We start from the raw sequence: 22064 nt of genomic DNA on the forward strand, positions 1-22064 counted from the left end.
AGAAAATTGGAAGCCGGAGAGTAAAGAGAAAGTAGTTCTTATTTAAACCAAAGGTAGGTAAGAAGTCTTGGTTCAATTTAAGTACAGTGTCCTTGCCAAGATTTCTGCCAACTCAACACGAACAGTCTTTTATGAGGCCTCAGAACCTCAGTTCCAATTTAGGGTTCATCATAAAGTTGCTGGATTGAACATATAAAAGTACAGACTACCCAGTTAACCGTAAATTTCAGATATTTCAAATATTACACAGTACATACTTGTACTAAAAAGGTGTTCTTTGTTTAGCTGAAATTAAAATTTAATCAGGTGTCCCATATTTTACCTGGCAACCTGTATCATCACCCCACTCTGAACATACATTCTCTATATAAACTCAGGCATTGGGCTCAGCCCTTATTTCTTATTTTCCATAAGAGGAGCCAAGCATGTGTAGTTTTTACTACAGTTCTGGGAAGATAGAAGTCTTTATATCGCAGAAGTACATATAACTTAACATTCAGTGTGGGGTCCAGCCTTGCCCCAAAACCCCTCAGCCAATTCCACACCTGAGGTTTCACATGGCTCAGTTTATTCCCCTGCCTTCGCTCTTTATTTTCTTACTCGTCTCACACCCAAACTCCAATTTTGCTCATATGCCAAGGATCTCTAAGACTTCTGTCCCATGATTCTTCCTGGCCTTTCTCTGGATCTCACTGAGATCAAGTTGCACTCCCCCCCAGCCCCCCCAAATAGTATATTGAAGTGTCATCTAGGAGCTTTAAGTACATACACATGCTTGGGCTCAATCCTAAAGATTCTAATTTAATTGCTTAGGGTAGGGCTGGGCATTGGTACTTTTAAAGGACTTCATGGAATTCTAATGTGTAGGCAAGGTCCTACAGGGGCCCAGGGCAGGTTGCCCCAAGATGGCAGAAAGATTATTTCCAATGTAAAGTCATCCAAATCCAGCAGATGCAGGAAAAGCTCTCTGTCTCTCTGTCAAGTGCCTAAATTTGTATTGGAAAGGAGAGCCTGTACCAGGAAGAAAGCTGTAACAGAGATTCCCCTTTACCTAAGAAACCTATCTGCTTATTAAGGTAACCTTTTTTTTTCAAAACACCTCCTTTCAACTTCTTGCTAATGGCCTACCTCCCCTTTGTATCCTCAGACCCTTACTCTTCTCCTTAGTTCATATAAGCTTCATGTTGCCCCACTGTCTTTCGAATTTCCCTGTCTGTGTAAATTCCCTATACATACACCTATTACATTTGATTTTCTCCTGTTAATCTGTCTCATGTCAATTTGATTCTAAGTCCAGCTAGAAGGACCATAAGGCAGAGAAAGCTCTTCCTTCTGGACCATTGAGAAGTACTCACTTAGATCAGTGCTTCTCAAAGATTAATTTGCACAAGGATCTGGGAGGATCACATCAAAAAACATGTTCTGGTTTGGTAGACTGGAGTTCAGATTGAAGGTTTCATACTTCCAACAAGCCTCCAGATAAGGCTGATGCTGCTGGTCAGAGGACATTTTCAGCAACAAAATCTTAGAATCTAGTGCCAAGTGTTAAGACCTTCCATTGAAGTGATGGGTCATCATTGACATAATGAAACAAATTCGTAGATGCCACAGAATGCCAGTTACCCAGGCTGGATGGTTGGATATTCATAAGAGCATGAAGACATGACAGCATTTTCTTGATCTCTTGAGCCACCTCAGTGTTTAGGACTGGTACTTAGCTGAAAGATTTAAATCAAAGCACTTTATTAATTAAGACCCCATATTTCCATAGCTCTTTATTTGTTCCAGAACACTTTATTATAGCTATAGCTTGATTGCTTCAACTCATTCGAAAATCATGAAAGAGAGAGTTATGAGTCCCCATTTGACAGATATAAATACTGAGGCCCAAAGATCGTCATAGATCTGGGGTCTTTATTAAAGTAGTCTAAGAATAAATGTTTCATAATACCAATGTTTCTATTAAATCCAGATGTAGCCTCTAATTTATAACATAATTAACTAGAAACCAGTGCCTCTCAAATGCTAATGTGCATACAAATGCTCAGGGACTTGATAAAATGGAAACTGATTCAGCAGGTCCTGGGAGAGACAAGCTCCTGGGCGATATGATGCTGTCTAGCCATGGGTCACACTTCAGGCCTTAAGGAACTCAACCTCACCTCCGTGTATTCCGTTTTCTCAGCTCTGGCTTTTTTCTCATTATCTCCTTATGTTACTAAGCACTTAGAAAATGTAGTGAATGTTGAAAATGGACTGAGAGTTCTGTGCCTTGACATTGTTCATCTCCATTAAAAACCTGAGGGGCGCCTGGGAGGCTCAGTTGGTTAAGCATCCGACTCTTGATTTCAGTTCATGTCATGATCTCTAGGTTCACGAGTTGGAGCTCCGTGTCAGGCTCTGTGCTGACAGCTCAGAGCCCGGAGCCTGCTTCAGATTCTGTGCCTCCCTCTCTCTCTGCTCCTCCCTTGCGCATGCTCTGTCAAAAACAAAACAAAACAAAAACTGAAAAAAATAAAGAGTACTTTGGAAAAACATGGGTTCTTTTCTTATTGAACTCTAAGTTACCATATATGGAAATTAATGTAAGTAATACATAGTCTCATCATTTCAGCCTTCATTGTTTTATTTCAGATGCTTACTTGTGGGACTTTGTTGGCAACACCTGTATGCAAAGGAAAAGATTTACAAAATCAGCATTGCTTTATATCTTTTACTATCTTCAACATGGGTCTGTGAAACCTCACGACTTTTACTTTGCAAAAATAACCTATCCATGTTGTGTTGGTGATGGTAGTGGTTATGGGGTTCTGTTGTTGTTATTTCTATTCACTCTCACTTGTAAAATAATTACTTTTTTTTGGTTTGTGTCAGAAAAAAATAACCACCTTTCCAGAGATGAATCCCAAGCTAAGAATGCAAGTACCTTGTGATGTCAAAGATGAGAGCAGTGTTTGTTTGGAAAGATCTCTCACTTGACAGTGTCTTAAAATCTTCCTCTAATAGTTTCCAAGAGGATTGGCAGAAGTGTTTGCAAAGGTCTCCAAAACTCTCTTATTTGCTCTTGGTTTGGGGGGAAAAGAGAAAAGAATGAAAAACCTCACTCCTTCCACACAAACATGCACACTCAGAGTCACCTGCACTCACCGTTGCCTGAACATGGTCCCATTCTTTGTTTTCAGAAAGTTACCACATTTTTCAGCAATGACAAAGAGAATGATGGTGGTTCCATTACCCTCACACAAACCATCACTTTAAAGTTTGTGATAGATTTCTTTCATCAGTAGCTCCAGTTCTCTACTCTTCCCTATGCCTTTGGTAGTGACCTCCCACACTGACTTTGGACTTGGCTGTGTGCTCGTTTTGACCAACAAGAGAGTCGCAAACTTGATGTCAGCAGAAGCTTGTAGAAGCCTGTTATCTGATTCTCCTCTTGCCTTACTGTCCATTTGGAGGTTCATGAAAGACACATGAGGAGAGTGGCATTATCCAAGCTGAGGCAGACCTACCCAGCCATTCTCCAGGTGAGCTGGACCCAGCCTACGACAGCAGAATAGGCTGTGTGGCCAACTCCTAGACTCAAAGGAAGTAAAGCATGGTTGTTGTTGTTGTTGTTGTGTTGTTTTGTTTTTTAAAAAGAAAAGTAAAGAAAAACACTGTTACGCTGCTTTGGGTGATGGGTTCCTAAATTTGAATGTATCATCCTCCGAGAGTGGTGAAGTCATGTTCTTTCTGAGTTGGAAGAATCTTCATATCCTTCCAGTTTAAAGGTCGCAAACTTATGGGGAGCTTGGGTGACTCAGTCGGTAAAGCATCTGACTTCAGCTCAGGTCATGATCTCATGGTTTGTGGGTTCAAGCCCCACATTATGCATTGTGCTGACAGCTCAGAGTGTGGAGCCTACTTCAGATTCTGTGTCTCCCTATCTCTGTCCTTCTCTGTTCACATTCTGTCTCTCTCAAGAATAAGTAAAACATTTTAAAAATTAAAAATTAAAAAAAGAGATCACATCTTAAATGCTCCCAGGAAGGAAATTAAAACTGCAGGAAGGATTTTTTTAAGTGAACCTATCAATCAGTCAATCAATATATAAAAATAAGTAAAAAATAAAAGTGAATCTCGCCATAAAACAACAAAGTAGTAGTTACAGGTAAATCGAAAACATACAATATTATCTAAAAGCATTCACACTGCAAAAGTCTCTAAAACATTGTGTGATCCAAATAAAACCCCCTCGGTTAGCTAAATCCAGCTCCTGGGGCCCCAGCATCTGAAGTCTGGCTTCTAGTTTGGTCTCTAGACAAAGGGATGTGATAGTGTGGGAGAGGTTCCTACCTGTGGTTGAAGATCAATCTAGGACTTGTTCTGGCCCTCTTTCTAGGATACCTGCCAGGTAGTGATTTTAGTCCCATTTAAACAATAATTCTTTTTTAATCTTTATTTTTGAGAGAGAGAAAGAGACAGAGCATGGGCAGGGGAGGGGCAGAGGGGGGAGGGAGAAACAGAAACTGAAACAGGCTTCAGGCTCTGAGCTGTCAACACAGAGCCCGATGCAGGGCTTGAACTCACAGACCACGTGAGATCATGACCTGAGCCAAAGTCGGACGTTTAACCGACAGAGCCACCCCGATGTTATTCCCATTTTACTGCTGAAAGTCGGCAAAGCTCAGTCTCAGTGACTACTCCAAAGTGACACTGAGAGTTAGTGGATAATCCAGGATTTAAACTCAGACCTGTCTGGTGACCACACTTACTATGCCAGCCCTTCTAGGCTCCTAATGTCCTAGACCAGAGGTCAGCAAACTATGGCCAAAGGTCAAATCCAGCCCAGTCACCTGTTTTTGTACATGAAGTTTTCCTGGAACCCAGCCAAACTCATTAAGCTATGGTTGCTTTCACATGACAATGGCAGAGTTGAATAACTGTGACAGAGGCTGACAAAACTGAAAATATTTACTACCTGGCCTTCTGAGGAAAGTTTGCCAATCCCTGGCCCGGAGGGGCCCCTTCTTCTGCTAGTAACCACAAGCTTTCCAGGATAGATGGGGTCTCTTGTGTGCCATTGGTGGGACTTCTAACAGAGGCTCACCATAACTCCACAAATGGGACCTGTTCAAGGTTCAAAGTGGACAAACCTGAATGATGAGAAGACAGTAAAAGAGCATTTTGACCTAACATTAGCCTAGAGTTCCTTAATATTAAAGTTTGCAGCATGAAGAAAGCCATTCCCTAACAGCAAACTAAACAGCAGCTGCAGATAGCATCAGTATAAACACACCTGCCTGTTCCTGAGCTTCCAGCCTTTCATTTTGCATTTCATTCAAATGTGGGAAGAAGCCATCAGTGGGGCTCCTACAAGTTTCTGGAGTCTTTAATCAAACAAAGGATGAGGAAAATCTGTCAGTCCTCCCAAATAGTGAAGCCCCATCTTTTAATAGAAAAGGAGACAAAATATTGTGATTGAAGCTCATGTTAGAAGGAAGGGAAGGGAAACGGGTTTTACATAAAATGGTGTAGTGCAAAAGCCCTGTTCTGCAATAAGAAAGAGAGGAGTCACACGCCCTGTTTATGGAGACTGAACCAGGTTCACCCTTTAGTTGTATTTTCACTTTTGCATTGGAGGAGCTGGAAGACTGTTTACCAGGCCCCAAAATCCATCTCTACCCAAGATGGTAAATTCCTGTAAATGTGCTGATTACATTTGTTCCCTTGAGGGCAGATAGAAACCAGAGGACAAAAAGGAATATGTTCTGGGTGAAAAAAGTGGTCCGAATCCTATGGGTCAATTTCCTACTTTCTCTTCCCACCTCTTATACCCTCCTGGTCCCCGACTGCCTGAGACTTGGTCAAGCCCAGAGTCTAATATTTGGCTGGTGTGAGAATTAGCTGGGTAGCAATTGAAAACTAGTCTCCCTAAACCCCACCCCACACTGGCTGAATCAGAGCTTGCAAAGGACGAAATGGGAGGCTTTGTGTTTTGCAAACGTCCTTCAGGCAGTCCCACTCCATGGCCTCCACTCAAGCCCATGAGTGACTTTAATGTAAACATACTGCCCTTGCCTTCTCTAAATGAAAGTGGTGCAAGGAGAGGCAGGTTCTCCTTTGAATAAATAAATAGAAACAATTTGAGGTTCTACTTAATGCAAATACTCAATTGACCTTATTCATTACTTGTTACCTGTTAGACTTTAGAAAATCATTTAGTCTCTCTGAGTTTTATCCTTCAGCTGTTAATTAGTAACATTAGTTTAGGGGGCTCAAAACTTCTCTGACTATATATCTCTCTTATATGCCCAGTCAGGAATAAGCTCTGGACTACTTATTTTCATTGATATCCAAGCTCTTACCCAAAATACTCTACTTCAAGATGGATGAGCCATCTCCTCGACTCTCATCCCCATGGCTCAACAGGCACCTAATGTGAGCAGATAAAGATTAAAAGAGGAGAGAAAGAGGAGAACAGGTGGAAGGTAGAAGAATTTTCATTTCTGATTCAGATTATCTCCTCAAGGTCCTCTATCCCCCTGGGCCAGTCACTCAGTTATTATGTTTTACACTGCACAGGTACAAGACACACAAAAGCTATTCAGAAAAGACTTGTAGGTGATATTTGTTTGAATACAACTTTTGACCAACCTCATTCAAATATGTCCAAGAATAACCAAAGACCCAAAATGGTCTCTGTTGAGGATGAACTTACCATGTTGGACAAGGAGAGCTGCATTCTTCTGTGAGGAGTTAAAGCACCAGGCCTCTCCTAATGAGTAGTGAGAGCCAAACAGAGGGCAAGAAGGAGAAAGTATTTTCTAAATTAGGGAGGATCCAAATGGCATTTTGCAATTGTTAGAGAAAGCACAAAGTTGCCACTGAGATTGGTCATTATCACTGTATAATGTCACCTGCATGATGTTATCTGCTTCTTCAGTTTGATACTAGAGTGTAGTTCTCAGCTGAGTCCAGTATGAGTTCTTGGAGGTGCAAGCTGGCTTTGGGTTATACGGGGGGGTCAAGTTTTCTGTGAATGGTCAAAGTTCAAACAGAAATTTCCTTTACAATAGAAGTGAAGTGAAGAAGACCATACTATATGTATTACTTTATGACCTGCCTTTTGTACCTCAAAAAAACACTAGAATGTCTTCTACCAAAATATATTAATCTTTTAGAGTATTTGTAATGACTACAAAGTATTCCATTATATAAATGGGCTGTCATTGTCACATAGCCTGTTGTTGATATTCAGGTTGCTTCCATTTCTCTGATATTATACACAGAGTTTCAATGCAAAGTCTCAGAGCCAAATACTGCACAGACCTGCATTTATTTTCTTTAAGTACATTTCTAGAAATACAACCACTAACATGAAAATGATAGGCATCTTTAAAACTATATTTACTGCCAAAATTGTCCTCTAGAAATGGATTATCGTTTGATACTTGCAGCACCATCGGCCTGGGCTGCATCCCTCATGTTTGAGATCACAGGCAAAAATAAGCAGAGAACTGAAGACTGACTAGGCTTGTGGATCCCTGCTCCTTCTCTATTGGGGAATGGCTGGCCATTGGGCAGCCTGACTCTGTTTAAGGTATAGTTGGTTATTGTCACAGTTAAGGCTGCTCCAGAAGCAGACCCTGACACAGGATTTATTTATAAATGGCTATTTGGGAGGTGATCTCAGAATATACTAATTATAGAGTATGGGGTAGAAGAAGGAAGAAGTAAGACAGGGTATGAAAGGTAGCAAATAAAGAATGTGCTACCAAACAAGTTACCACCATGGGCAGCTGAAGATTGATCTTGGGCATGTCTGCAAACAGTGTAGAAGAAGCACCCCAGAGTTACCTTCCTGAAGGGCAAGGTAGCTACAGTGTCTACACACCAAGTGCTCCCAGACATTGTTGAAGCCTGCTCTGGGAGGACCTGATTCTCCAGTACACCCAACCTGCTATGAGCCTAGCCAGGCAGAGTGAGACCAAGCCAGTAAACTCTGAAAAGGTAAGAGCCATGAGGGCTGCAGTAACATTATGGGTGATGTATGTGTGGTGGGGCCAGTGGGTCAATGATACACTGCTCTGCAGTTTCTAGTCAGGCTCTTCTACCACACTCTGGCCCCTACACTATATGGCAAAGTTTCACAAAGCTACTCTGAACATCCAGTCTATGGTGCAGCTTAACAGAGGAGAATGCATCATGATACCTGCTGAAGTATAAATCACATGAAGTAAAATGCACCCATTTGAAATTTCCACTTCCAATCATGATGAGGTAACAAGGACAAGATATGCTCCCTTAACAACTAAGAAAACTGGACAGAATAGCGGCACCAGGCTGTCTCAGTCAGTAGAGCAGGTGACTCTTGTTCTGGAGGTCATGAGTTGAAGCCCCTGGTTGGATGGAGAGATTACTTTTTTAAAAATGTACAAAATATATGAAACAATGTTTTTCAGATACTGGACAACAAACATAGCAAGACAGTGGTCCATAAGAGAGGAGAAACAAGCAATGTGAATCTGTAATTGCTCCAGCTTACCATTTGGGTAGTTTTCAGGCTTTAACACAGGGAGGAAGAACCCTCAGATAGTCCGGGTGGGGGAGGAGGGGAGCCAAGGAAGCTAGAGTTTGCAGGGCAGAAAACCAGGAGAGATAGAAGCATAGAGAGAGGGAGCTGCAGAGTCCTGCATGTGGTGACCATCAAGTACATGGCTGAGTACTGATAAGACTCTGTGTGTGAGGAAACTAAGCATTCCCAGGAAAAGAACCACAGGAAAAGAGTTGATAGAAAATTACTCAGAGCTCATTCAAAATTAAAAATAATTACCATTTCCAACAGCAGAATGGAGAAACTTCATAATATATATTTGGTTGAGTACTGATTACTCACCTGTTTGCATATGCTTATTTGAGACCTGGTTGAGTACTCAGAACAATATTGCCTCTGCAATGTGACCAAATTCGCTATAGAATAAAGGCTCTGGTCCTTCCCAACAAAGCTCACAAGCAAGCCTCAAATGAATCAAATTATTTCGTGGTATAAAACTCATGTATATTTAAAAGAATACCAAAAGAAAAAAAATCCAGCACCCAACAATATAAACACTACAATATCTAATATCTAATCAAAATTATCAGGCATGGAAAGAAGTAGGAAAACAGACCCATAATAAAAAGAATTGATCATAGAGTAGAGAAATGATACAGATGATAAAATTAAATATACGAGGACCTTATACAAGTAATATAAGGGACCATAAATGCATTCCATAGATTCAAGAAGGTAGAGGAAAGCATGAACATAAGAAAAGACACAGAGTTAATAGAAGACCCAAATGAGATCCAGAGATGAAAAACAAAATGCAACACACTGTTTGCAACAATGACAACAACAAAAATACAGTAGAAGAAAGATAAGTAAACTTGAGGACTTAGAAGTAGAAATTATTCAAGGTGAAACCCAGAGAGAAAATACATTCATTTTATGTGCATACTTTGATACATTTTGGCAAACGTATACACCTGTGTAATCACTGCTACAGTCAAGATATAGAACATTTCCATCATCCCAAAAAGTTCCCATGTGTCCTTTTGCAATCACCAACCACACCCAAAGTTGTCTGGTTCTAGGCAACTCCTAATTTGCTTTTTGCCAGTGCCAGTATATACTAGGTTTGGCTCCTCTTTTGTTTTATATAAATGAAATCATACAATAAGTACTCTGAGTCTAGCCCCTTTTATTTATGTGTACTTCTTTTTATGGCTGAGTAGTATACAACTGTATGGATGTGCCATTATTACTTTATACATTTACCAGCTGGTGAACATTTGGGTTGTTTCCATTTTTCTAATGTTTCTTTATTGTTGAGAGAGAGAGAGAGAGAGAGAGAGAGACAGAGAGACAGAGCATGAACCAGGGAGGGTCAGAGAGAGAGGGAGACACAAAATCCAAAGCAGGCTCCAGGCTATGAACTGTCAGCACAGAGTCCAACGTGGGGCTGGAACTCACGAACCATGAGATCATGACCTGAACTGAAGTCTGACACTTAACCGACTGAGCCACCCAGGTACCCCATGAGTTGTTTCCAGTTTTGAGTAATTTTGAATAGAGCTGCTCTGAACATTCACATACAGGTCTTGGGTCAAAAGTTTTACTTTTTGTGGGGGGGAAATACCTAGAAATGCAATGATTGGGTCAAACGGTTAGTGTATATTAATAAGAAAACTGTCAGGCTGTTTTCCAAAGTGGCTATTCCCTTTTATATTCTTACCAGGATGTATGAGAGTTCCAGCTATTCCACACCATCGCCAGCACTTGGTATCATCAATCTTCCCTCCTTCCTTCCTTCCTTCCTTCCTTCCTTCCTCCCTCCCTCCCTCCCTCCCTCCCTCCCTTCCTTCCTTCTTTCCTTCCTTCCTCCCTCCTTTCCTCCCTCACTCCCTCCTTTCCTTCCTTCCTTCCTTCCTTCCTTCCTTCCTTCCTTCCTTCCTTTCTTTCTTTCTTTCTTTTCTTTCTTTCTTTCTTTCTTTCTTTCTTTCTTTCTTTCTTTCTTTCTTTCTTTCTTCTTTCTTTCTTTCCCATTTTTAAAATTTTAGACATTCTAATGATTATGTAGTAGTTTCTCATTGATTTAATTTGCATTTTTGTGATGATTAAAAATGTTGAGCATCTTCTCATGTGCTTATTGGTCGGTCATATACATTATTTTGTCAAGTATCTATTCAACTCATTTTACCCATTTAAAAACTACATATTGTCTCTTCTTATTATTGAACAGTAAGAGTGCTTTATATATTCTAGGTACAAATCTTTTGTTAGAGATATGTTTAGCAAATATTTAAATATTTCCTCCAGTTTGTGGCTTGGCTTTTCATTCTCTTAATGGTGTTTTTCAAAGAACTGCCATTTTGTTTTGTTTTACTTTTAACATTTACAATTTCATCTTACTCTCAAAAGAGTCTTATTACCTGGTGAGTCTAGTATTGTTTTCACATTTTAGAGATAAGAAGCCCCATAAGTTCATGGCCGGGTTCAAAGTCACACAGATGATCAATCAAAGACAATGTCAATATGAAACCTTATGAAATCAGTTTTCTGATTCTAGATCCATACAGAATGTGTGTGTGTGTGTGTGTGTGTGTGTGTGTTCACACAGCAATTCAGGGGTCTCCCCTCTTGAATGGTATCTAAGAGAAATCTGCTTTAAGTAGTGATCTGGCAGGTGGAAGATTTCAGGGCTCTGGTATAAATTTATATTCCAGCTACAGCTGTGTCTTCCCACCTACGAAGGAGATGTGGAGAAAGAACAGGAGCTCCTTCAAGTTGTAAGCTACTTATTAAACCTGGCAGATGATGGAGAGCAGGATAGTGTGCCCTCTCATCGCATCTGATCCCCCCCTTCAATTTCCATTCCCTTTTTGGACTTTCAAAAAATTGCTTTTTAATAATATCCATAATTCATGAAAAGAAATGATAAAATCAAAACATATTACCACTGGCTTATAAACGTCAGTGCTATTAATTATTAACAGCCCAAGAAGGAAGTCAGGAATGATCCCAAAGGTGAGAGAGATAAAGGCACTAGTGGATAGAAAAAAAAGTTGTATATTAATGGGAATTTAATTCCTCTTCTCAAAGAGCAACCAGAAGTTTAGCTAAAACAGAAGCCTTGGCAATCATCTAATGAAAAGCCCTCATACCACAGATGGAAAAAACCTGAAGCCCAAAACACCGCCTGCCTTGAGTTACGATAGAGAAGAGAAACGTATTTCTTTTTATTGCCGTCCTGTTCTCTAACTCTGCCTCTATCAATGCCACACTTGACACCAGGGTGGACAAGTGTTTTCCAAAATAAAGAGATTCACTGTTTGTAAAGTCTAAGAATCAGCCTTCATTTTAATGGTCTAAAGCTCCCTGCCACTTGTCCAATGCAAATAGAATCACTCCCTCCTCCACCAGAGACACCTAGTGCAAAATGAATGTGCACGGGGTAGAGGGTGGGCAGCATCTAAGTGATTTCCTAAAGAACACCAATGTCCCCAGCCTCTCCGAGCCTTCAGAATTTCTGTAACGGAGATAAAATCCTTAAGGTTATAAAGGTTGCTCTATCTTCAGAAAATCCCAACTACAATGTAAACGCTGCAGGAACCTGGGACAGTTACTTTTGTGAGTCTCACTTTCTTCCTCTGCAAAATGGGGCCAATGATATGGTCTGCCTCATCAGGTTGTTGTGAGAGTTAGATGATGCTCTAATAAACTGAACACAGGTAGAGGGTTAGGTGAGGATGGCCAGGAACCAGATGAGAGACAGAGGGGAAAGAGAAACACCCAAGAAGCTTGGGGGAGGAAAGGAGGTGTGCTACTAAACCAAAATTTGCTATAACATCCTACAGTTTTGCCTAGGACCAGGTGCAGATGAATACAACCTGAGTTAAAAAAATGATCCCTCCCTGGTGGGAATTGTCCTCACCCTGCTCTCAGTGAGGACATGTGAAGGTGGGTCTGTGAGGTAGAGGTGAGCTCTCCTACACTTTCTACTGCAAGGAGATCTGTTGAATCAAGTGGGGAGCTCTCAGCTATAAAGAGGACACTGATTATTCTCCCCCGAGACCCTCTGATTCACCAAATCATGCTATTTATTCTCTTCCAATGCAAGGACATTGTTGATGGTGTTTCCATTATTTTTCTCCCTCAGCATTTGAATTCCATCAAACTTCTAGCAAAGAATGTGATACTCAATCACATGTGTTCAGTTGAGAATGGAGAAAAATTGAAATTTTGGAGAAGCCAGACACAAGTGGCTCTTTTAGTTAGACAGCATGGAAGAGCCTTTTGGAGAAAATACCAGCTGTCCTCAGAGGTTAATGTTCTTCTCCATCAGCTTCTCCTTCCCTCTGCTTCAGGCACCAGCTCCTATGTGCTTTCTCGCCCAAATCCTGCTCTGGGAGGACCATGACGTGCTGATATTCTGCTTAAATGTATTTCAACTGTATAAAGAATTCAGAACATTGGCCTGTAACCCAGACAGCATATACCTCTCCCCTTTTCCTCACTTCCAACCCCAAGGCAAAATTCACCCCAGGACTTTCCAATAGGATCTTAGCTCTCAGAGGCAGAAAGAAGACTGAGATGTCAGAAGGACTTTCTGACAGCTTTACACCAGCCTCTTACTTCTAGCCATGCTCTGATACCCTCTTCTATTTTCACTGAAAAAAGTCACAATGTATTACATTGTTCCTCTACATTGGCTCTATTTTGATTATGAAAAGTACACAAACATGTAAGAGCACTTCTTTTTCTTATTTCTTTAATACATAGTTTGTATTTTAAGAAGAGAAGAGAATGGCAACTAATCACCAATAAACAGACCCAGTTGTCTGTTTGGGACTAGACATCCCTCCCCACTAAACCCCTACTTTGCCTCGGTTTCTCTGGGAGGTCTGGCATCAGTGGGAAAGATAGTTACACTCTCGGGGTATGTGCTGGGCTTTGGATCTCAGTGATTTCTACAGTAACTTCAAGATGGATTGTGCCTTCTATTTTTGGATTCACACTGGGAAGCCAATTAAATTAAAAGGCTATTCATTTCACTATATTTGTCTCCAGGCTGCTCAAATAGAAATGCAAACGACTTCTATTGAGTGAGTTTTCTTCCTCAAAAAAGAATGCCTTCTTACATGTGTACTTCAGATCTGCATTAAGGGGGAGACACACAGACCCCAGCCCATGTCCCTGCTTAGAAGCTTCTTTCTCAAACTCTGTTTGAAGTTATCCTAGATGAAAGCATAGTCAGCTTCTTTGGCCTCTCATGGGTCCATAAGTGTAGTTGGGAAAAGTGGATCTGTGTTTATCGAAATGATCACAACTGGGAGGAAGGGAGAAAAAACTCATTTTTCTGGCTCCACTAAAAAGAGTGAACCAATGATACAGTCTAAATATGGCAAATACTCCTTCTTTGGTGTTGCTTCAACAAAGAACGGCCCTAGTCTTGCAGAGAAAATAGCTGCGCTCCATCCTCCAGTTTCAAATCCTATAAAATGAGACAGTATGCTGTCCTAATAGCACAAACCAAAGGCCTGACTTATACTGTATGGCTAATGATGATTAGATCAGAGGTTCAAGTGCAGTTGACTTAACCCATCAGGGCTCACTCTGAAGTCATGCCAACCTGATCCATGGGGTTATTAAGTGTTCTTATGAAAGGTTCAATGGGGAGTGGACACTGAAACCACATGTCTACTACATGCACACACGGGTAGAAAGGACTTCTACAAAATGGTTAACTGGTGGCTTGCCCAAGCACTAGAAATAACTAATATTTGCAATTTTTCCTTAAAACACATGCAGTATGTAAACATAGGAGGATTGTCCTCCAATAGTCCTTGCACAAAGGTAATTTCAACTTTGAATAGATGAGCTTCCTTACAAGAAACAGGACTGTTGCACTAGCCTATTGTCTATGAAATAACAGCTTGCAACCTGCCATTTGTAGATCATTTCAAGGCCTGGCCAGCCCAAATTGAAATTTGCCCATCCACAATGGCAGATGAAATGTTAGGTTGCCTCTAATGGCAGGGCTAGTAGGGTCTCAGTGATGGAGAGGATGAGGGTTATGATGTCTGTCATGGCCTTCATTATGGCTTATTGAGATCTGTCTGGCAGGATGTAATAAGCAGAACAAAATTTGAGACAACAAAAATGTCTCAATGTTTAAGAAAGCCCAAAACTACTTCCCAGAACCCATTGGAACAAATTGAAAATCACTTGACTTTATCTTCACTTTCATGAAAGAAAGAAATCCCCATTTGAGGAAAATTCAACTCTGTCTTTGAAATTCCTCTCTACTTAAAAATGACTGGAAAGAAGGAAGGGAGGTAGAGGGAAGAAGGAAAAGAAAATGGGAGGGAGGGAGGGAGAGAGAAAAAGTTGGTACACAGAGCCTGGAACGTGAAGTACAATTTGACCATATCTGTACCCGCCTCTCCAATTTCAAAATACATTCTTTTTTTCTTTTTCTAATAAAATGGAGCAGATACAAACCCGAAGCCTCATCATCTATCAGGTTAAACATCCTCTGAAAACTCTGGGGTTTTTTTTTAGGGGGGGGTGAGTGTCCCAAATTAGTTAATTTAATCAAAATAAATGGACAGTTTTCGATTCTATTATATTCCTAATATCCCCTAAAAACATGCAAAGCCATAAAAAATGCTTGCAGGGGCGCCTGGGTGGCTCAGTTGGTTAAGGGTCCGACTTCAGCTCAGGTCATGATCTCACCATTCATTGGTTCGAGCCCCACATTGGGCTCTGCTGACAGCTCAGAGCCTGGAGCCTGTTTCAGATTCTGTCTCCCTCTCTCTCTCTGCCTCTCCCCTGCTCATGCTGTCTCTGTCTCTCAGAAATAAATTAAAAAAAAAACATTTAAAAAAATGCATGCAAACATGTACAGAATGTTCGCAGCAGGTATATTCACAGTAGCCCAAAACTGGAGACAGCCCAAATGATCATCAGGAAGAGAATGGATAAATAAATTGTGGAATAGTCACTCAATGGAATACTGGCAATGTGAATAAGCAAACTACAACTAGAAGCAGCAATAGGAGAAAATCTCACAAGCACGGTGTTTAACAAAAGAAAACAGATGCGATGGAATACTTATTAGACGATTCCATTTCCATTAACATTCAAAAGCAGGCAACTAATTTATGGTGATGAAAGCCAGATTAGTAGTTACCACTGGAGAAAGGGAACATTTGGGAACCCCTGGAGTGTCTGTCATGTTCTCTTTCTTGATGCGAATGATGGATACACTTCCCGAAAATTCATCAAGCTTGCACTTGCTTGCATTTTACTTCAATAAAAAAGTTTACTTAAGGTGCCTGTGGTATGAGAAAACTTTGGGGAGTGATGGAAATGCACTGTATTGTATTTCAGTTGTGATGGTGATCATGTGACCACAGACATTCATTAAATGTCTCACTAAAATGTAGACTTAAAATTGGGTGAATTTTATCATATGTAAGCTATACCTAAAAAAGCCAATTTTTTTAGAAAGCTTAAAGAGCTTAGGAAAAAGAATTCTACTCTCTACACACAAAAGCAGTTTGAGAACAAATTCAGAATAAAAGCAACTGCCCGCATTTATTCCTGTACTTCACTTTGCAGGAGAAACAAATAAATCAATGGCTCAAATGCTTAAACGTATATGAATTATCAGAATATAAGTCCTCAAAGGCAGAGATCCTATTTATAAATGAATCTTGTACCAGCCAATTGGAAAACTAAGCCTAGGAATTCTCATCGCAGTTCTAATTCATAATCCTCTAAATGTCTCCCAGTGTCGTTAATGTGCTTGTATCAGCACATTATCGTGGCTGTGCACAATAATGCTGCCAAAAACCCACAAAACTTCATTTATTGCTCATGCATCTGGAGTCAGCCAGGGGGTGGCTGGGCAGCTCTGCTGATCTTCCATAGCTTGTTCCCATGCCTGGGGTTAGGATAGCTATTGGCTGATACAAGTTGGCCTCAACTGGAATGACTATGGGAACTTGATGTGGTTATGATTCTCCAAGATGGTCCCTAGCAATGCTTGCTTTCTGGTATCCATGCCCTTGGGCAGTCACTTCCCACACAAAATAGGGCTATCCTATGTAACTAAAAGCATACTGCAAGGATGACAGTCATTCCAAGGCTTGGTTACCAATGACACTGTGACTTCTGCCTTGCTCATTTGGACCACTTGGCTAAGTGGAAGCCAGACACCATGTTGGTGAAGACACATAATCAGCCCTATGGAGAGATTCACAAGGTAAGGAACCAAGGCTTTAACATCCAGCACCAACTTGCCAGACACATACATGAGCCATCCTGGACATGGACTCATCAGTCCCAGCCAAGCCCCCCAGTGACCTGAACCTTTGAGAAAGAACCTTGAGCCAGAACCAACCAGCTAAACCATTCCTGAATTCCTAAACCACAGAAACTCTGAAGGATAATAAATGCTTCTTGTCTTGAGCTGCTACACTTGGGGATAATTTATTATGCAGTCGCAGATAACAAATACACACGACTCTATACCATGTAGCTCTCACCATTCAATAGGCTATTCTCACGATGACAGCAGAGATGCAAGTGAAGACATGCAAGCACTTTTCAAATCTCTACTTGCATCATCATGTCTCCAAAGATCCCTTTGGCCAAATTAAGTCAAATGACTTAGCTCAGAGTATATGGCAGGGCAGGTTAGCTCACCTACTGAGGGAAGGCACTGCAAATTTATACGGCAAAGAGCATGGTTGGTGGTTTTTAAATGTGTCTCCAAATTATTTGGCACTGACCTATTCCAAAGTAAGGGTCTGTTTCCCTTCCCCTTAATGTGGGCTGAGCTTTGACTCACTTCTAACAAATGAAATGTGGTAGAAGTGGTGTAACTGCACTGGCTGGGTCATAAAAAGGACAGCTTCCTCCTTGTTCTCAATCTCTTTTTCTCTCTCTTTCTCTCTCTCTCCTTACCCTCCTTCCCTCCTTTCTTCCTCCCCACCCCTTTTCTCTTTCATGTATTTCTCACTCTGGCAAAAGCCAACTAATTGTAATGAAGATAGTCAAGCAGATCTGTAGAGAAATCTCCATGGACAAGAACTACCAACAATCAGAACCAACTTGCCATCGTGATGGAGGTGGATCCTCTGGCCCCAGTCAAGTCTTCAGATGACTGCTGCCCCAGCCCACATCTCAAATGCAAAACTAAGCTGCTCCTGAATATTTCTGACCCACAGGAATTGTGATAGATAATAAAGTTTTATTGCTGTGGTAAGCCACCAAGTTATGGTATAATTCATTATGAAGATCACTCACTAATACAAGGAAAAATGAAGAATTAGAACTTTTATTTTTAATCACAGTTTAGGATTCTACGTGCAAACAACAGAATGCACTCTAGCTAGTTTACACAGAAAACAAGCATTTTAAAGGGCATTGAAGAATCTTTAGGAGGGCCAGAGTGTCAGGTCTAGAAGCTAGAAAGGCAACCCCAACAATGCCCAGAGCACAGGATACTCCTGCTCCAGCCAGGACCCCATTCCTCTGAAGCTAGATTAAGATATCTCAGCTTGCAACATTAAAGTTGGTAGCCAGGTGCCAGAATCTCCACGTTAATATACTAGAAAGCTGAATGCCTTCATGACTCCCCTCCCACACTCAAAAATGGAATCTGTGAAGTGCCAGCTTCATCTTTCTGCTTTCTTCCAGTCAGAGGTCTTACACAGGTGCATATAATTTTTGGAGTCTATCTATCTGCAAGGGAAGATGGGAAAACATGAGTTGTGGGCTCCATTCTTGGGGAGGTGTTATTTATAAGATAGGAAATACCCCAGGAATAGGAAGGGTGTTCAAATGGTGCTGAGCAGCTAGAAAAATTGACAAATGCTCACTTCTTGTTCCATATAAAATCATCATTACATTACTAAAATATAGATGATTAGAGAAACTACTGACATGTCTCCCTAATACCGGAAACTCATATTGGTAAAAGAATTTCATCTCCAATACCATTTCCAAGCAATTGTTAATGACGGCCTAGAGTTATGTGCTAAGAAGAATTCTAGGCTCAGTTGGAAAGAGATCTGGGATCAAGTTTTAATGATGCCATTGTGGGCTACATATTTGGGTTAAACAATAGGTACCTACAAAAATAGGTCTCACTTCGTAAAAGGAAGGTTTGAAAATACTCCATGACCTTTTATAATTGTTTAGATTAAAGCTGTTCCCACTGACCAAATTCTCTTTTAGTCACCTATCTGAAATGGCCTGCAAGCCAATCTATGTCCCATAGTATCACTCAGGACTTGGTATAACCCAGATATATAAAACAGCTCTTCTAGCTAAATAGCTAAATATGGTCTCTTGTTCTGTCTCCTCATTGCCTTCTTACACTTATGTCATCCTGTGATGGAACCCTCAAGAACTGCAAATTCCACAAGACACAGTTTGACTACCACTGACCTATACGATTGGTATAACCAACTGTTTACCTTCAGGGCTCATTTCTTCATTTTCTCTTTCCTGTCACTCAAATTCATCCAATTGGTAAGAATTAATTGTGGGCAAACAGTCTCTACACTATAACCCTTCCATTTCCCTATTTTGATGGTGTGACTTGTCTCCATGTGAGTCAATAATGTTTATAGCGCAAGAACTTGGCATGATTTGCTGTCTTTTAGTCACCTCACAGAGACCAATTTCAGGACTGACAATGATAAGTCTACATTAAGTTGTTTCATCTTTGTCCTGGTGTTAATAGCAAGAGACTTCCCTTTCTGAAGATTAAATATCACACCTATTGTGTCATGGTTTCAGTGGGACAGATTTCCCCCTTGCCTCCATTCTTCTTAGTCACTGTTGCTCTGAGTGCCCTCAGTAGTCTCATAATTGTATTAGAAAGCAGGATATTTGCTCATACCATATAAGAATGCTTCTCACACTTCAATGTGCTCACAATTCACCTGGGCATCTGTTTAAATGCAGATTCTATGTCAGCAGGTGGGGCTAAGATCTTCCATTCTCATCAAGCTTTCAGGTGATACTGATACTTCTGGTCCATGCCACACTTTACCTATAAATGTCCTAGAAGACCTAGTCTCACCCTCAATGGAGGAGCTTACTGTTTTCCTAGAACTCTACTTATGCACTGTTTCTTCTTATCTCTCTCATTTGGATCACATTCCTTCACCATCAATACCTTAGACATTGATATTCATTCCTGAACTACCCTTGAGCACACTAATTTTATTTATTCAATGAACCAGTAATCATTAAGCACCTACCATGAGCTAAACACCATGCTGTACACTAAGGATACATCCACAAATAAGATTATCCCAGGTTACACAGAACTTCTAGTCTAAGGAGAAAGACAATAACAAATAACCAGTTAATAATTAGTTATAATTGCAAGGAGTGCTAGGAATGGAAATTACAGGATGTCTGAGAGCAAATAGTGGAGAAAAACCTATTCAAGTCTCTTGGACCACTGGGCTTTGCACTTTGTGTGACTTCCTCTAGTTTCATATAAACTCAACCTTGTCTATGTGAGGCAGAGCACTAAAAGTTTCCCTCATGGTCCTTTGCCTTCCTCTTGACCATGGCCACTAATGTGCACTTGGTGTTTCACGGCCACACGCTCTTTTGGCAGGAAGATGAACCTGGAATGGAGCTTATGGTTGGCAAGCATGTCCTGGACTTCCATAACTCCAAATTAATATCGGATTGCCTCATGTCATTCTTGCCCCTTGGCTCCCCTTGATAATGGTGCTGGCCATCTGCAATGGCAAGCTGTTCCTTCTCAAATTCTAGTCAACTCTCCCCCTTGCTCAAAAATGACAGCAAATATAATACCCAAATTTCTTCCTCTTATGACCTCTTTTGATCTACTACCCAGAACTATGACTTTGCTATTGCCAGCAAATTACCCTGATTAACCCCAAGGCCTTTAGTATTTATTCATTAAGAATGACAAAGTTCAGGGGAGCCTGGGTGGCTCAGTTGGTTAAGCTTTTGACTTCAGCTTGGGTCATGATCTCATGGAGTTTGAGCCCTGCATTGGGCTCTGTGCTGACAGCTCAGAGCTTGGAGCCTGCTTTGGATTCTGTGTCTACCTCTCTCTCTGCTCCTCCCTGGCTTGCATTCTCTCTCGATCTCAAAAATAAAGAAAAATAAAAAAAAAAACAAAAAAAAAAGGAGAAGGGTCTAGATAGTGGAAAATTTCAAAACTTAGCCCCAGTATCCTCTTTGCTATTACTCTAACATACTGGCGAAACTTCCACCTCAGGGCCTTTGTTATTTTAAACAAGGAATAGAGAAAATGTATGGATATTGCAGACCCATTATAACCTATATAATATAAGCCTTCCATGGTTTCAGCCCTAAAATTCATTCTTNAGCTCAGAGCTTGGAGCCTGCTTTGGATTCTGTGTCTACCTCTCTCTCTGCTCCTCCCTGGCTTGCATTCTCTCTCGATCTCAAAAATAAAGAAATTAAAAAAAAAAAAAAAAAAAGAATGACAATGGCCAAATCTAGTTGCCATATCAAAGATTCTGGCCTCCTTAGGCTTAGAAAGCTTTTTTTCCTGCCATAGTTGTCCTTTCCAGTCTCATGGGGTATCAGTTAAACAAGGAATAGAGAAAATGTATGGATATTGCAGACCCATTATAACCTATATAATATAAGCCTTCCATGGTTTCAGCCCTAAAATTCATTCTTGTATGGTTTTATATTCAAAGAAATATGATATACCAGCCAACCTGTGTCTACAATGTAAGTTGAATCTTTCCTGAAATCTTTTGAGAGTGGATTCCATTAATTCATTTTAACTTTAAGGAAAACTTAAAGTCCCATTTCTTGTTATTTGTCCTTCTTAATAGTTCACATCTAAATTAACTGCCTGGGAGCACCTGGGTGGCTCAGATAGTTGAGCATCCGACCCTTGGTTTTGGCTCAGGTTGTGATCTCATGGTTGGTGAGTTTGAGCCCTGCATCAGGCTCCATGCTGGCAGAATGGAGCCTGATTGGTATTCTCTCTGTCTCTCTCTCTCTCTTCTTTGTCAGCATTGTCTTCTTTTCCCGCTTCTTCTTCTCCTTCTCCTCCTTCTCCTTCTCTTCCTTCTCCTCCTTCTCCTTCTCCTCTCTCTCTCTCTCTCAAAGTAAATAAAAAATAAAGATAGGTTTTTTATTTTAAATAAAGTAACTGTCTTCCCTCTCCTGCCTCTCTTAAAACTCTGCTGACTCCCCATCTAGCCAGACCCACTGGACATCGACTCTTCATCACCAACATTTTCCCTTCCTGGATTTGTTCTGCCCAAGTCTTATGACAATAGTTTTTTCCTCTCTCTCCAGTGTCAGCCCAACATGACCTGGCCCTGTCAGCCCTGTCGCTCTGCCCAATGGCCTGATTTGGTGGAAGATCTTGGTGGAGGCAGATCTAGAATTCTTCCACCTGGTAATTTCCCACACAGGAGGAAGAGAGGGCAGGTGTACATTCTCTTACATTGTCTTGACACATTTGCCATTTACAACCACATCA

Source organism: Hyaena hyaena, unplaced genomic scaffold (genome assembly GCF_003009895.1).
Source record: "Hyaena hyaena isolate Hyena2069 unplaced genomic scaffold, ASM300989v1 scaffold_735, whole genome shotgun sequence".
NCBI lineage: Eukaryota > Metazoa > Chordata > Mammalia > Carnivora > Hyaenidae > Hyaena > Hyaena hyaena.